Below are 17,389 nucleotides of genomic sequence, written 5' to 3' on the forward strand. Positions count from 1 at the left end.
AAGAAGAAAGGAAAAGATATAAGCATCTGAATGCAGAGTTCCAAAGAATAGCAAGGAGAGATAAAAAAGACTTCCTCAGTGATCAATGCAAAGAAATAGAGGAAAACAACAGAATGGGAAAAACAAGAGACCTCTTCAAGAAAATTAGAGATTCCAAGGGAACATTTAATGCAAAGATGGGCTCGATAAAGGACAGAAATGGTATGGACCTAACAGAAGCAGAAGATATTAAGAAGAGGTGGCAGGAATACACAGAAGAACTGTACAAAAAAGATCTTCACGACCAAGATAGTCACGATAACGTGATCACTGACCTAGAGCCAGACATCTTGGAATGTGAAGTCAAGTGGGCCTTAGAAAGCATCACTACGAACAAAGCTAGTGGAGGTGATGGAATTCCAGTTGAGCTATTTCAAGTTTTGAAAGATGATGCTGTGCAAGTGCTGCACTCAATATGCCAGCAGATTTGGAAAACTCAGCCTTGGCCACAGGACTGGAAGAGGTCAGTCTTCATTCCAATCCCAAAGAAAGGCAATGCCAAAGAATACTCAAACTACCTCACAATTGCACTCATCTCACACGCTAGTAAAGTCATGCTCAAAATTCTCCAAGCCGGGCTTCAGCAGTATGTAAACTGTGAACTCCCAGATGTTCAAGCAGGTTTTAGAAAAGGCAGAGACACCAGAGATCAAATTGCCAACATCCACTGGACCATGGAGAAAGCAAGAGAGTTTCAGAAAAACATCTATTTCTGCTTCATTGACTATGCCAAAGCCTTTGACTGTGTCGATCACAATAAACTGTGGAACATTCTGAACGAGATGGGAATCCTAGACCACCTGACTTTCCTCTTGAGAAACCTGTATGCAGGTCAGGAAGCAATAGTTAGAACTGGACATGGAACAACAGACTGGTTTCAAATAGGAAAAGGTGTACGTCAAGGTTGTATATTGTCACCTTGCTTATTTAACTTATATGCAGTTTACATCATGAGGAACGCTGGGCTGGAAGAAGCACAAGCTGGAATCAAGATTGCTGGGAGAAATATCAATAACCTCAGATATGCAGATGACACTACCCTTATGGTAGAAAGTGAAGAGGAACTCAAAAGCCTCTTGATGAAAGTGAAAGAGGAGAGTGAAAAGGTTGGATTGAAGCTCAACATTCAGAAAACGAAGATCATGGCATCTGGTCCCATCACTTCATGGGAAATAGATGGAAAAACAGTGGAAACAGTGTCAGACTTTATATTTTTGGGCTCCAAAATCACTGCAGACGCTGATTGCAGCCATGAAATTAAAAGATGCTTGCTCCTTGGAAGGAAAGTTATGACCAACCTTGATAGTATATATCAAAAAGCAGAGACATTACTTTGTCAACCAAGGTCCGTCTAGTCAAGGCAATGGTTTTTCCCGTGGTCATGTATGGATGTGAGAGTTGGACTGTGAAGAAAACTGATCGCTGCAGAATAGATGCTTTTGAACTGTGGTGTTGGAGAAGACTCTTGAGAGTCCCTTGTACTGCAAGGAGATCCAACCAGTCCATTCTAAGGGAGATCAATCCTGGATGTTCATTGGAGGGACTGATGCTAAAGCTGAAACTCCAATACTTATGCGACGAGTTGACTCATCAGAAAACACTCTGATGCTGGGAAAGGTTGGGGGCGGGAGGAGAAGGGGACGACGGAGAATGAGATGGCTGGATGGCATCACCGACTCTGTGGACATGAGTTTGAGTGTACTCCGGGAGTTGGTGGTGGACAGGGAGGCCTGGCGTGCTGTGATTCATGGGGTCGCGGAGAGTCAGACACGACTGAGCGACTAAACTGAACTGAACTGAAGGATACAATAGATAGAAAATATGGAAACTTTGCAGCAAGCATTGATTCAACAATGAAATCTTTTTTAGTACTATTCTAATGATTTTAACTTCTTCAGCAAATTCCTGTAGTTTCGAATATTAGGCTTTCTGTCCTTGCATGGCTGGGAGGCTGTAAACAGTCACATTCATAGTTGTAAGAGCCCGGACAAACTTGTCAGACACTTTAGAAAGCTATCAGAGGGGCTTGGATTGGAACACTCCTATTATGCTGAGTAGAACTTTTTAACTACAGCTCTGAATTAATGTTTTCAGAGAAAGGTGATTGGGGGGAAGCCCCCATAAGTTTTAGAGGACTTGGTAAGAGGCGTAAGATAGGAAGGCAGTCAGACTCTGGTTTTCTTTGGGATAGATGCTCGGGTAAGTCCAGGGGGTTCCTCGAGACCTGATTGGCATTTGCCCGTCAGGCTTCTTCCCGAATTGACCTTTGCCATGGGTAGGATTTCCCTTGCTGGCTCCCGGCAATTGACTTACAGTTGTTTGCTGTAGTCTCTTAGGATTCTTTGTTATTTTTGTGGTATCCGTTATAATATCATCCTTTGTCATGTCAAATTTGATTGATTTAAGTGTTTGTCCCTTTTTTCTTGATAAGTCTGGACCATGATTTATTTATTTTGTTTATCCTCTGCAAGAGGCCCCTTTTAAAGATATTGATTTTGGCTATTTTTTCATCATGTATTTTCTTTAATTTCTGCTCTCATTTTTATCATTTTTGCCCCTTGTATTCACTTTGGGGAATTTTGTCTGTTTTTCTTCTTTCTCTAAATGCTTTAGATTTAAGATTATGTTGATTACTTGAGATGTGTAGTATTTATCAACTTCACTCTCTTACTGCTTTAGCATGCTCCACAACTTTCAGGTAATCATGCTTTTAATATTATTTTCTTCTAAAATTGTTTCTTTTATTTTCTCTCTAATTTCACCAGTGATCTCTTGGCCATGTAGAGGTGCATTTGTTAGCTTACATGGATTCGTGACTTTTACAGTTTCTGCCCCTATATCTGGTATGTAAATCATAGCATTGTGATTTTTTAAAAAAATGATACGATTACCATCACCTTAAAATTACTGAGGCTTGATTTGAGAGTCAGTATGTGATTTATCCTGGAGATATTTCATTTTCACTTTAGAAAAATGTATATTCTTCTCTGTTTGGTTGAAATGTCCTATAAGTATCATTTAACTTTGTCAGGTCTCTTTTGCCATTGAACCGTTGTGTTTCTATTTAAAGTTCATTTTTTCAATTGGAGGATAATTGCTTCCCAAAGTTGTGTTGGCTTCAGCAGTACAACAGTGTGTATTAGCCTATAGTAGACCAATGTCCGTTTTTATTAATGTCTGTTGTTAATTATTTGTTGTTACTTATTCGTTTTTCTCAAGAGGCAGGTCAGGTGGTCTGGTATTCCCATCTCTTTGAGAATGTTCCACAGTTGATTGTGATCCACAGAGTCAAAGGCTTTGGCATAATAAATGAAGCAGAAATAGATGCTCTTCTGGAAGTCTCTTGCTTTCTCCATGATCCAGCGGATGTTGGCAATTTGATCTCTGGTGCCTCTGCCTTTTCTAAAACCTGCTTGAACATCTGGAAGAGCACGGTTCACATATTGCTGAAGCCTGGCTTGGAGAATTTTGAGCGTGATTTTACTAGCGAGGGAGATGAGTGCAATTGTGAGGTACTTTGAACATTCTTTGGCATTCGTTTTCTTTGGGATTGAAATGAAGACTGACCTTTTCCAGTCCTGTGGCCACTGCTGAGTTTTCCAAATCTGCTGGCATATTGAGTGCAGCACTTGCACAGCATCATCTTTCATGATTTGAAATAGCTCAACTGGAATTCCATCACCTCTACTAGCTTTGTTAGTAGTGATGCTTTCTAAGGCCCACTTGACTTCACATTCCAAGATGTCTGGCCCTAGGTCAGTGATCACGTTATCATGACTGTCTTGGTCGTGAAGATCTTTTTTGCACAATTCTTCTGTGAATTCTTGCCACCTCTTCTTAATATCTTCTGCTTCTGTTAGGTCCATACCATTTCTGTCCTTTATCGAGCCCATCTTTGCATGAAATATTCCCTTGGAATCTCTAATTTTCTTGAAGAGATCTCTTGTTTTTCCTATTCTGTTGTTTTCCTCTATTTCTTTGCATTGATCGCTGAGGAAGGCTTTCTTATCTCTCCTTTCTATTCCTTGGAACTCTGCATCAGATTCTTCTATCTTTAATTTCCTCCTTTGCTTTTCACTTCTCTTCTTTACACAGTTATTTGTAAGGCCTCCTCAGACAGCCATTTTGCTTTTTTGCATTTCTTTTCCATGGGGATGGTCTTGGTCCCTGTCTCCTGTACAATGTCACGGACCTCCGTCCAAAGTTCATCAGGAACTCTATCTCTAGATCTAGTCCCTTAAATCTATTTCTCACTTCCACTGTATAATCATAAGGGATTTGATTTAGGTTATATCTGAATGGTCTAGTAGTTTTCCCCACTTTCTTCAATTTAAGTCTGAATTTGGCAATAAGGAGTTCATGATCTGAGGCACAGTTAGCTCCTGGTCTTGTTTTTGCTAACTGTATACAGCTTCTCCATCTTTGGTTGCAAAGAATATAATCAATCTGATTTCGGTGTTGACCATCTGGTGATGTCCATGTGTAGAATCTTCTCTTGTGTTGCAGGTCAGGAAGCAACAATCAGAACTGTACATGGAACAACAGACTGGTTCCAAATAGGAAAAGGAGTGCGTAAGGGCTGTATATTGTCACCTTGCTTATTTAACTTATATGCAGAGTACATCATGAGGAACGCTGGACTGGAAGAAGCACAAGCTAGAATCAAGATTGCTTGGAGAAATATCAATAATCTCAGATATGCTGATGACACTATCCTTATGGCAGAAAGTGAAGAGGAACTCAAAAGCCTCTTGATAACAGTGAAAGAGGAGAGTGAAAAGGTTGGCTTGAAGCTCAACATTCAGAAAACAAAGATCATGGCATTTGGTCCCATCACTTCATGGGAAATAGATGGAAAAACAGTGGAAACAGTGTCAGACTTTATTTTTTTGGGCTCCCAAATAACTGCAGATGCTGATTGCAGCCATGAAATTAAAAAACGCTTACTCCTTGGAAGGAAAGTTATGACCAACCTTGATAATATATTAAAAAGCAGAGACATTACTTTGCCAACCAAAGTCTGTCTAGTCCAGGCTATGGTTTTTCCCGTGGTCATGTATGGATGTGAGAGTTGGATTGTGAAGAAAGCTGATCGCCGAAGAGTTGATGCTTTTGAACTGTGGTATTGGAGAAGACTCTTGAGAGTCCCTTGTACTGCAAGGAGATCCAACCAGTCCATTCTACACAAGATCAGTCCTGGGTGTTCATTGGAAGGACTGATGCTAAAGCTGAAACTGCATTTCTTTGGCCACCTCATGCTACGAGTTGACTCACTGAAAAAGACTCTGATTCTGGGAAAGTTTGAGGGGGAAGGTTAATGGGAAGCCCGAGAATGAGTTGGCTGGATGGCATCACCGACTCTGTGGACATGAGTTTGAGTGAACTCCGGAAGTTGGTGATGGACAGGGAAGCCTGGCGTGCTGTGATTCATGGGGTCGCAGAGAGTCGGTCACCACTGAGTGACTGTACTGAACTGAACTGATTCGTTTTTCTAGGCCCTTCAAAAATATTTCTCGTCTTTTCGCTATTCTATTTCAGAAATGTTTTTCTCACCTTTACTATCGTCACTTCCAAGTATTTTGTAGGGAGCCTGTCCGCTCTTTCTTTCATTGTGTTTTGAGTTTTTACCACATTCCTTTGCCCACAACATATTTCTCTGTCTTCATATTTCCCTACTTTCTGTGTTAATGGTCATTTCTTCTTAGACTTCTTATTGCTCCTCATCTCCACTCCAAGTCGATAAAGTTGGCTGAGTGACTAGCGTGGTCTTTGGAATGGGAGATTCTGGCAACTATGCTCTTAAGTCTGCAGCTGAGATTTCTCTCACACATGGTGGGACCATGTCTGTTCATGTCATTTAAAGGTTTCTATGGGATTAGTCTGACATTAGCCAGTCTATCTGCTGATGATTTGGTTTGTGTTTCTGTCTTGCTTGTTGTGTGGTGTGAGGCATCAGCCCTGGGTTGTACAGGTCGTTGGTTGGAGTGCATCTTAACTTAAGAAGGAGGTCTTCATGGTGACTGTCACCAGTGAATATTCACTGTAGACAGGAATTCTCTGGTTTTCCATGATCCTGGTTTCAGTGCTGACACCTGAGAAGATAGGGCCAAACTTATGCTCAGAGAACCACAATACCATAGGAAGAGATTGAGGAGATTTTAAAAAGTAAAACAGGTAAATAACAAAAAGAAAAAAATAATTAAAAGGAGCACAAGCAATAAACACAATAGAGAAGACAACAGATTCATAAAGGAAACCAATTGAATAAATCTCAAGACAAAAAAAACAAAACAAAAACACCAGAGCAGAGTGTCAACTGAAGAATAAAGAAAGCAAATTTGACTAGAAGATCAGATACAGCCCCCACAGAATAATAGAAAATAACAATTAATATAGAAATTCATACCTTTTAAAAAGGAAGAGATGCAGCAGCAACTAAATGCACAGAAAATATGCAGACAATTTAAAAGTAGAAATAGATGTACAAGAAATAAAAATATGGTTTAAATAATCTAAAACGGCCAAAGCAGTCAGTAATAACAAAGAAGCTTACAACTGGGCACAATAGTGCACCAACAACACAACAATGCAATGCATCAAAAGAATAATGCATATTTCCTAGTGTCTCATCTGTCAGGGTCCAAGTGGGACGGCTTCACCCACATCGTGCTGTCTACCAAGTCATGCACACACAACTCGCTCAACCCAGAGGTGATGCAGGAGCTGCAGAGCGCACTGAGCAGGGCCGTGGCCGACGACAGCAAGCTGGTTCTGCTCAGCGCCGTGGGCAGTGTCTTCTGCTGCGGCCTGGACTTCAGCTAGTTCATACAGCGCCTGAAGGACGACTGCAAGAGGGAGAGTGCCAGGATGGCCCAGGCTGTCAGAAACTTTGTGAACACCCTCATTCAGTTCAAGAAGCCTATTATCGTAGCCGTCAATGGCCAGGCCATTGGGCTAGGAGCATCCATCCTGCCTCTCTGTGATGTGTTCTGGGCCAAAGACAAGGCGTGGTTCCAGACGTCCTAGTCCAGACGGCTGTTCCACCGTCATGTTCCCCAAGATTATGGGAGGAGCATCCGCGAATGAAATGCTGCTCAGTTGGCAGAAGCTAACGGCCCAGGAGGCCTGTGGCAAAGGGCTGGTCGCCCAGGTGTTCTGGCCTGGGACCATCCCCCAGGAAGTCATGGTTCCCATCAAAGAGCTAGCCTCCTGCAACCGCTTCGTGCTCAAGGAATCCAAGGCCCTTGTGCGCTGCCACATGAGGCTGGAGCTGGAGCAGGCCAACGAGCGGGAGTGCGAGGTGCTGAAGAAGATCTGGGGCTCAGCACAGGGTGTGGACTCCATGCTCAAGTATCTGCAGAGGAAGATCAGAGCCGGGGCCAGGCTCGCGCGGAGCTCCCGCTGGGAAGCAGGAATTGAGAACAGCCAAGCTATTTAATGCCAAGCCGTTTTTAAGTACTGTAACCCTAAAATGAATAAGTACAAAAGTCCTTTGTACAAGCATCATTATTTTATACTCAATACACACACAAGTGTAAAAGTATAAAGGTGAGCTCTGGGCTGCTCTTTGAGCCTCGAGATTTTGGTTATCTTCGGTAGTACTCTACAGAAAAGTGTCTTTTCTTAGATTGGGTGTCAGAAACGTGTCACATAATGTTTGTTTTCCTTGTTTCGTTTCCTTCTAGAACAAAAGAAAGAGGTGTTAGCGAACCTCGCCACCCTCGCCCCAAACAGAGAAAAATGGAAAGATCTGCGGTGTGCCCTTATCTCTAAGAGGTCCAAAGCCTCAGAGATAGAAAATTCTAAATCAAATGGAAGACTTAACTTTCAGGGGAAATATTTCTGGCTAATCAGCCACCGTCGGACATACCCCCAAAGTAAACGACGCCTAGGATTCATGCTGAGATACCAGCTGATTCTTCCCTCTTTTGGAAATGTCTGATTCTTACACAGTGAGCAGGAGGAAACCACTCTCTCTAGGGCAAAGCTTGTTTTGCAGTATCAGCGAATCCCCAGCTAGCTTCAGTACGGTATCTTAAGTTATAAGTTAGCAGGTTTATCATGAATTTTTCTGACCTTTTGAAAAGTGACTCTATAAGTACTTCTTGTTGCTGGGTGAGAACTCCTCCTTTATAGGGTCGAAGTATTACACCACAAATAAGAAGTATTTATATGTGTATAAAGTGTAATTTTTATGTTCACTTAGAATATATTTTGTTAAATAAGTTAAAATTCTGTTGGCACACTGTTAAATGCAGAACCTCCTTTCGAAGAGAACTACCATATTACATCGATGTTTCATATTCGTGGTCTCTGTTTTCACGTCTCCACAAGATACCAAGTAGCGGATGCTGTCCCAGAGTGCCCTGTGTACCTAGACGTCAGCATTGCCGCCAGGGGTGGGGACGATTCCAGAAGACTGTCCCCCCAGCAGGCTTCTGAGCTTGCAATCATATTGAATGGACGGAGAGTGAAATGAAAGCAAAACCGTATTTTTGTACAGTTTTGACATTTCTACTTTGAACCGACCACCTCCCTGCCTCGCGGAGAGCTTCCAGAGTGCAAATCTGCCTTTACTTGGCTTGGTTGATGCAGTATTTTTGCACCTGTGGGGCCCACTTTTTTCGTTCTGTGGTTTCAGATATATATGGAAACCGTACAATCTGTAAACTTTGTATAGAATAAATACTCAGCTGAACAAACGGATTGAATAAAACTTAGATTGTTTTAACTCTTTCAAAAAAGAAAAAAGATTAGGGTGTAGCCCCGTGGGGAGGGGGATATATAGGGTTGCTCAGGGCCTCTTGAGCAGACCTCTGGGAGCCTTCAAACTGGCAACAGACCGCTCCAAGTGCAGCTTCCCACAGACACTTCCATACAGCCTCATTATCAAGGTGGGCTTTTAGGCACGTTCTTAAAATCTAGATAATAATGAATGGTGAGTGAGAACAGAATGAAAGCCTGACTAGTGTGGCGGTGAAGCCAGGTTGGAGGAGACACACTACCCCTGCCATGTGACACATCAGTGTGGAGTTAGAGAGGTGAGGATGGCAGGTGAGTTGCTCGGGCTCCTAAGGGGCATGGAAAATGCCTCTATCATCCCGGCAAGCCATCTGAAGTTCTCCCCAACCTCCCATAGTGTTGTCACCATAGGACTTTTTGATGTCAAGGCTCAGCCAGGGCCACCACTGGCTGCGGACCTGACTTGCTGACCTCATACAGCAGAAGGGTGTGGCCCCCTGGAGAGCTGTATAGATAGGAGTGCTCAGGGTCTCTGGAGCAGACCGCTGCACCTTATCAAAATCACAAAAGACAGCTCCAAGTGGAGTAAGGACAAATGTATACAGTGCATTCTCACAGCCTGAAGACAGTGCTTTCAGACTAGACACGAAAATACTGAGGCGAGCTATGTGAAGAGTGCGAAAATGTGAAGGGATGGAAGTTTTCTTGTAGGTGGCAAGGAATTAAATAGTTGAAAATGTGCCTTAAGACCAGCTTTTCAGAAGGAGAAATGATTCTTTTTTCCACAGACATTTCATACATCCTACTTTTCAAGGAGGGAGTTTCGGTGAGATATTAAAAATGAGATAATGGTGAATTGTGATAGAGAAAAGAATAAAAGCCTGAATAATGTGGCTGTGAAGCCAGGTTTGGAGGAGACACACTACCCCTGACATGTGACACGTCCTTGTTGAGTGAGGGCGGGGGTGGTGCGGATGGCAGGTGAGATTCGAGGTCTCATCAGCGGCATCAAAATGTCTCTTTGATCCCACCCAACCATCTGAGTTTCTACCCATCCTCTCCTAGAGGTGTCAGGTGGGGGCTGTGTGCTGTCAATGCTCCTCCAGGGCTACCATTGCCTGGGGAAGAGACTTGCCGACATCATAAATCATAAGGGTATGTCCCCCTGGGGAGGAGTATATATATATATATATATAGGGTTGCTCAGGGCCTCTGGAGCAAATCACAGTGTGTCTAAAAAATCAAAAAAGATAACTTCAAGTGGAGCAAGGACACGTTTATACAGGGAATTCTCAACGTCTGAAGACAGGTGTTCCACACTGGAACCTGGAACACTGATGAGAGCTACATGAACACTGAGAAAAAGATGTGGGAAGGAAGTCTACTGATAGGTGGTCCAGAATGAAATGGTCTTCAGGGTTCTTTAAGCCCACCTTGTCGAAGGAAAGTGAAATGACCGACCCGCATGAGGAAAGACACTTAAATATAACCTAATTTTCAAGGAGGGATTTTCGGCAAGATATAACATCTACATCATGGTGAAAGGCGAAAAAGAATACAGTGAAGGCCTGAATACGGTGGCTGAGAAGCCTGGTATAGAGGAGAAACACTGCCAATGGCCTGTGTCAACCAGTGTGGAGTTAGAGAGTTGAAGATGGATGTTATTGATCAGGGTCTCATAAGGGACATTTAAAGTGGTGCTTTCCTCCTAGCAAACATCTGAAATTCTGGACAACTTCCCCTAGAGGTGACAGTATGGGGCTTTATGATGTCAAGTACATTCCAGAGCTACTATTGCCTGGGCAAAATGACTTGCTGACTTCCTAAAGAATAAGGGTGTGGGGCGGCCGCACTGGGCATGCTTTGTAGCCTGGACAGGTTTTTAGGATGCAAGTAGGAAGCTTTCTGCACTACCATGGAGATACGGAGAAAAGAAGCCCGCAGGCCAGCCTGCACCACTCGCTGCATTGCCGCGGCCTCAATCGGCCCTATGCCGTCGTGGTCAGCCGGAGTCCCAGCCGGTCCGCCCCCGAGGGAGCGCTGCTCGGAGGGTGCTGCCACGCAGCTGCCCCTGCTTCATCGCGGGCGGCGGCCTGCAGCACCAGGAGTGAGCGCCCGTCCTCCCGCCCTGCACAGCACGGTGCAGTGCAGTAATGGGATCCAATTGGAGCAAAGTGTGGCCACAGCTCGCCCAACCCCTGGCAGGCCCTATGCCAAGCCACGCTCCCCGCTCCCTGCCATTGCCTCAGATTAGCAGTAAGACATTGAAAGCATCCTTGACAAAAAGAAAACCAATTTTTATGGAAATGCCAAAAACATTGAATAACCAAAGCGATCTTGAGAAAGAAGAATGGACCTGGAGAAATGAACCTGCTTGACTTCAGGCTCTACTACAAAGCTGTAATCAAAAAGACAGTATGGTATCGACACAAAGACAGACATATAGATCAATGGAACAAAATAGAAAGCCCAGATGTAAAGTTACACACCTATGTACAACTTCTCTTTGACAAGGGAAGAACGTATATACAATGGAAAAAAGACAATCTCTTAAACAAATGGCACTTGGAAAACTGGTCATCCATGTGTTAAATATTGAAGTTAGCAATGAGGAACCATCTCATGTCGGTCAGAATGGATCAGTTCAGTTCAGTACAGTTCAGTCTCTCAGTCGTGTCCTACTCTTTGCGACCCCATGAATCACAGCACGCCAGGCCGCCCTGTCCATCACCAAACCCCAAGTTCACTCAAACTCATGTCCATCGAGTTGGTGACGCCATCCAGCCATCTCATTCTCCGTTGTCCCCTTCTCCGCCTGCCCGCAATCCCTCCCATCATCAGAGTGTTTTCCAGTGAGTCAACTCGTCGCATGAGGTGGCCAAAGTATTGCAGTTTCAGCTTTAGCATCAGCCCTTCCAATGAACACCAAGGATTGATCTCCTTTAGAATGGACTGGTTCAATCTCCTTGCAGTCCAAGGGACTCTCAAGAGTCTTCTCCAGCAGCACAGTTCAAAAGCATCAATTCTTCAGTGATCAGCTTTCTTCACAGTCCAACCCTCACATCCATACATGACCACGGGGAAAAAAATAGCCTTGACTAGACAGACTTTGGTTGTCAAAGTAATGTCTGTGATTTTTAATATGCTATCTAGGTTGGTCATAAATCTCCTTCCAAGGAGTAAGTGTCTTTCAGTTTCCTGGCTGCAGTAAGAATCTGCAGTGATTTTGGAGTCCCCTAAAAATAAAGTCTGACACTGTTTCCACTGTTTTTCCATCTATTTCCCATGAAGTGATGGGACCAGATGCCATGATCTTCGTTTTCTGAATGTCGGGCTTCAAGCCAACATTCTCAATCTCCTTTTTCACTTTCATCAAGAGGCTTTTGAGTTCCTCTTCACTTTCTGCCATAAGTGTGGTGTCATCTGCATATCTGAGGTTATTGATATTTCTCCCGGCAATCTTGATTCCAGCTTGTGCTTTTTCCTGCCCAGTGTTCTTCATGATGTACTCTGCATATAAGTTAAATAAGCAGGGTGACAATATACAAACTTGACGTACTCCTTTTCCTATTTGGAACCACTCTGTTGTTCCATGTACAGTTCTAACTGTTGCTTCCTGACCTGCATACAGGTTTCTCAAGAGGCAGGTCAGGTGGTCTGGGATTCCCATCTCTTTGAGAATGTTCCACAGTTTATTGTGATCCACACAGTCAAAGGCTTTGGCATAGTCAATGAAGCAGACGTAGATGTTTTCTGGAACTCTCTTGCTTTTTCGATGATCCAGCGGATGTTGGCAATTTGATCTCTGGTGCCTCTGCCTTTTCTAAAACCTGTGTGAATATCTGGAAGTTCACGGTTCACATACTGCTGAAGTCTGGCTTGGAGAATTTTGAGCATGACTTTACTAGCGTGTAAGATGAGTGTAATTGTGTGGTAGTTTGAGCATTGTTTGGCACTCCCTTTCTTTGGGATTGGAATGAAGACTGACCTTTTCCATTCCTGTGGCCACTGCTGCATTTTCCAAATTTGCTGGCATATTGAGTGCAGCACTTTCACAGCATCATCTTTCAGGATTTGAAATAGCTCAGTTGGAATTCTAACACCTCCACGAGCTTTGTTCATAGTGATGCTCTCTAACGCCCACATGACTTCACATTCCAAGATGTCTGGCTTCAGGTGTGTGATCACGCCATCATGATTATCTTGGTCATGAAGATCTTTTTTTTTGTGCAGTTCTTCTATGTATTCTTGCCACCTGTTCTTAATTTCGTCTGCTTCTGTTAGGTGCATACCATTTCATCCTTTATCGAGCCCATCTTTGCACGGAATGTTCCCTTGACATCTCTTTCTTGAAAAGATTTATTGTTTTTCCCATTCTGTTGTTTTCCTCTATTTCTTTGCCCTGATCACTGAGGAAGGCTTTCTTATCTCTCCTTGCTGTTCTTTGGAATTCTGCATTCAGATGCTTATATCTTTCCTTTTCTCCTTTGCTTTTCGCTTCTCTTCTTTTCACAGCTATTTGTAAGGTCTCCTCAGACAGCCATTTTGCTTTTTTGCATTTCTTTTCCATGGGGATGGTCTTGGTCCCTGTATCCTGTACAATGTCACGAACTTCTGTCCAGAGTTCATCAGGCACTCTATCTATCAGATCTAGTCCCTTAAATCTATTTCTCACTTCCACTGTATAACCCTAAGGGATTTGATTAGTTCAGATCTGAATGGTCTAGTGGTTTGCCTTACTTTCTTCAATTTCAGTCTGAGTTTCTGAATAAGGAGTTCATAATCTGAGCCACAGTCAGCTCCTGGTCTTTTTTTGCTAACTGTATAGAGCTTCTCCATCTTTGGCTGCAAAGAATATAATCAATCTGATTTCGGTGTTGACCTTCTGGTGATGTCCATGTGTGGAGTCTTCTCTTGTGTTGTTGGAAGAGGGTGTTTGCTATGACCAGTGCGTTCTCTTGGCAAAACTCTATTAACCTTTGCCCTGTTTCATTCCGTGCTCCAAGGCCAAATTTTCCTGTTACTCCAGGTTTTCCTTGACTTCCTACTTTTGCATTCCATTCCCCTATAATGAAAAGGACATCTTTTTTGGGTGTTAGTTCTAAAGGGTCTTGTAGGTCTCCATAGAACTGTTCAACTTCAGCTTCTTCATCATTACTGGTTGGGGCATAGACTTGGATTACTGTAATATTGAATAGTTTGCCTTGGAAACGAACAGAAATCATATTGTCCTTTTTAAGATTTCATCCAAGTACTGCATTTCGGACTTTTTTGTTAACCATGATGGCTACTCCATTTCTTCTAAGGGATTCCTGCCCACAGTAGTAGATATAATGGTCATCTGAGTTAAATTCACCCATTCCAGTCCATTTTAGTTCATTGATTCCTAGAATGTCTATGTTCAATCTTGTCATCTCCTGTTTGACCACTTCCAATTTGCCTTGATTCATGGACCTAACATTCCAGGTTCCTATGCAATATTGCTCTTTACAGCATCGGACCTTGCTTCTATCACCAGTCACATCCACAACTGGGTATTTGTTTCGTTTTGGCCCCATTCGTTCTTTCTTTCTGGAGTTATTTCTCGACTGATCTCCAGTAGCATCAGTTCAGTTCATTTCAGTCGCTCAGTCATGTCCAACTCTCCACGACCCCATGAATCAAATTACGCCAGGCCTCCCTGTCCATCACCAACTTCCGGAGTTCACTCATACTCATGTTCATAGAGTCGGTGATGCCATCCAGCCATCTCATTCTCGGTCGTTCCCTTCTCCTCCTGCCCCCAACGTTTCCCAGCATCAGAGTCTTTTCCAGTGAGTCAACTCGTTGCATGAAGTGGCCAAAGTATTGCAGTTTCAGCTTTAGCATCAGTCCTTCCAATAGCATACTGGGCACCTATCTACCTGGGGAATTCCTCATTCTGTATCCTATCATTTTGCCTTTTGATACTGTTCATGGGGTTCTCAAGACAAGTACACTAAAGTGGTTTGTCATTCCCTTCTCCAGTGGACCACATTCTCAGATCTCTCCACCATGACCCGTCCGTCTTGGATGGCCCCACACGGCATGGCCCAGCCTCATTGAGCTAGACAGGGCCGTGGTCCGTATGATAAGATCAACTAGTTTTCTGTGATTATGATTTCAGTGGGTCTGCTCTCTGATGCCCCCTCGCAATACCTACTATCTTATTTGGGTTTCTCTTAACTTGGTCATGGAAAATCTCTTCACAGCTACTCCAGCAAAGTGCAGCAGCTGTACCTTACCTTGGACTAGGGGTATCTCCTCAAGGCAGCTCCTCCTGACCTTGAACGTGGAGTAGCTCCTCTCGGCCCTCCTGTGTCTGCGCAGCCACCGCCTCTTGGATGTGGGATAGCTCCTCTCGTCCACCGCCCTGACATTTGGCTTGGTGTAGCTCCTCTTGGCAGCGCTTCTTGGCGTGATCGTTTGGCCATAGCCGGCGTCTCTCACATCTGTGCTGCCGCAGCTGGCGTCAGAATGGATACTACCCAAAATTCTACACAAAATAAATAATGGAGGTGTGGAGAAAAGGGATCCCTCTTTGTACAGTGTTTCTGGGATGTGAACTAGTACAGGCACTATGGAGAACAGTGTGTAGATTAGTTAAAAAAATGGAAACAACTGCCATATGACCTAGAAATCCCACTGCTGGACAGTCACACCAAGGAAACCGGAATTGAAACAGACATGTGTACCCAAGTGTTCATCACAGCACTGTTTATAATAGCCAGGACATGGAAGCAACCGAAATGTCCACTGGAAGAAAAATGGATAAGAAATCTTTGGTACATATACACAAAGGAATATTACTCAGTCATTAAAAAGAATTAATTTGAATTAGTTCTAATGAGGCGAATGAAACTGAAGTCTGTAATACACACGGAAGTAAGTAAGAACAAAAAACACCACTACAGTATACTGATGCATATATATGGAATTTCAAAATATGATATCAATGACTCTACATGCGAGACAGCGCTAGAGACACAAATGTATAGAACAGTCTTTTGGACTCTGTGGGAGAAGTCCGGGGTGGGATTATTTGAGAGGATCTCACTGAAACATGTTTGGTATCATATGTGAAACGGATCACCAGTTTGGATTCGATACATGAGACAAGGTGCTCAGCGCTGGTGCACTGGGATGACCCGGAGGTTTGGGAAGGGGAGGGAGGTGGAAGGAATGTACAGCATCAAGAATAAATGTGAGCAATGGCTGATACATGTCAATGTACCCAAAACCCACTTCAATATTATAAAGTAATTAGCCCCCAATTAAAATAAATAAAAATTTTAAAATGTACTAAAAAAAAAAAAAAAAAAAACAACAAACCCTGCTGGGTTTCATCAGTGATTCAGTGGCTTAAGAATTTGCTTGTCAATGCAGGGGACATGGGTTTGATCCTTGGTCTCAGGAGACCGCACATGCTACCAAAGTAGATAATCCTGTGTGCTCTAATTACTGAACCTCAGTGCTCTAGAGCTTGTGCTCCACAAGAGAAGGCACTGCCATGAGAAGCTAGATCACTGCAATGAAGAGGAGCCCCCAATTACTGCAACTAGAGAAACTTTGTGCACAGTAATGAAGACTCAGTGCAGCCATAAGTAAAGAAAGAAATGATTAAAATTATGAATAAATGAACTCTAGATACGTAAATTCTTCCATGTAACATAAAATTCTTGTATTACATTGAATATCCAGATGTTGATTTACTCCTTGAAATGTGGAATTTCTATATTTCAAATATGAAAATCAAGGATAATATTTCTAAACAAAATATAGATTCTCTATATTTCACATAGAAGAATCTTGGTGTAGATTTTCCTCTACGATTCTCTAAATTTCACATATGAAAATCTAGGTGTCAATTCTATTTGAAAGTTGGAATTCTCTATAATTCATTTGAAATTCAGGATGGTTATGTTTGCTACTGCGAATGTGGAATTCCCTAATTATGTATGAAAATCTGGGTGTAGATTTCGTAGATGAAGAGTGCAAGTTTATGTATTTCAATTCTTTACCATCAAAGCCACCAGGGAACTTTAATACATTTAGGAAAACTTCCACGAATTTATAAAATTAACACCAAAAATAGATGTCCTTTCCACCATAGCTGACTGCGATGTAAAAACAGGAATTCAAGCTATATGTGGAATAACAGAGAAGTTTGGATTTGGGGTACAAAATGATGCAGAACAAAGGCTTAAGGTAGAGTTTGCAAATAGGTTAAAAATGGAAACAGTGACAGCGTTATAGCCAAGAAAATAAAAGACTCTCACTCCCAGGAAGAAAAGCTATGACAAACCTAAACACAATATACTTAGAAGCAGAGATATCACTTTGTCGACAAAGGTACATATAGTCAAAGCAGGTTTTTTCCCAGTGGATATGTATGGATGCCTCTCATGTGTGACCCTACACAGCATGTCTTAGTTTCACTGAGTTAGACAAGGCAGTGGTCCATGTGATAAATTGGTTAGGTTTCTGTGATGATGGTTTCCGTCTTTCTGCCCTCAAATGCCTTCTCTCAGCATCTACCATCTACTGGGGGTTCTCTTACTTTGGTTGTGGAGTATCTCTTCACTGCTCC

General features: G+C 42.9%; 1 pseudogene; it reads left to right on the forward strand.

Moving 5' to 3' along the window:
• The first annotated feature begins 6,630 nt into the window (after window positions 1–6,630).
• LOC129557921 (chromodomain Y-like protein pseudogene) lies at window positions 6,631–7,477 on the forward strand (annotated as a pseudogene).
• The last annotated feature ends 9,912 nt before the right edge of the window (window positions 7,478–17,389 follow it).

The sequence above is a fragment of the Moschus berezovskii genome, chromosome Y (genome assembly GCF_049115385.1).
Source record: "Moschus berezovskii isolate FMDL1 chromosome Y, NW_MosBer_1.0, whole genome shotgun sequence".
In the NCBI taxonomy this organism is placed as follows: Eukaryota; Metazoa; Chordata; class Mammalia; order Artiodactyla; family Moschidae; genus Moschus; species Moschus berezovskii.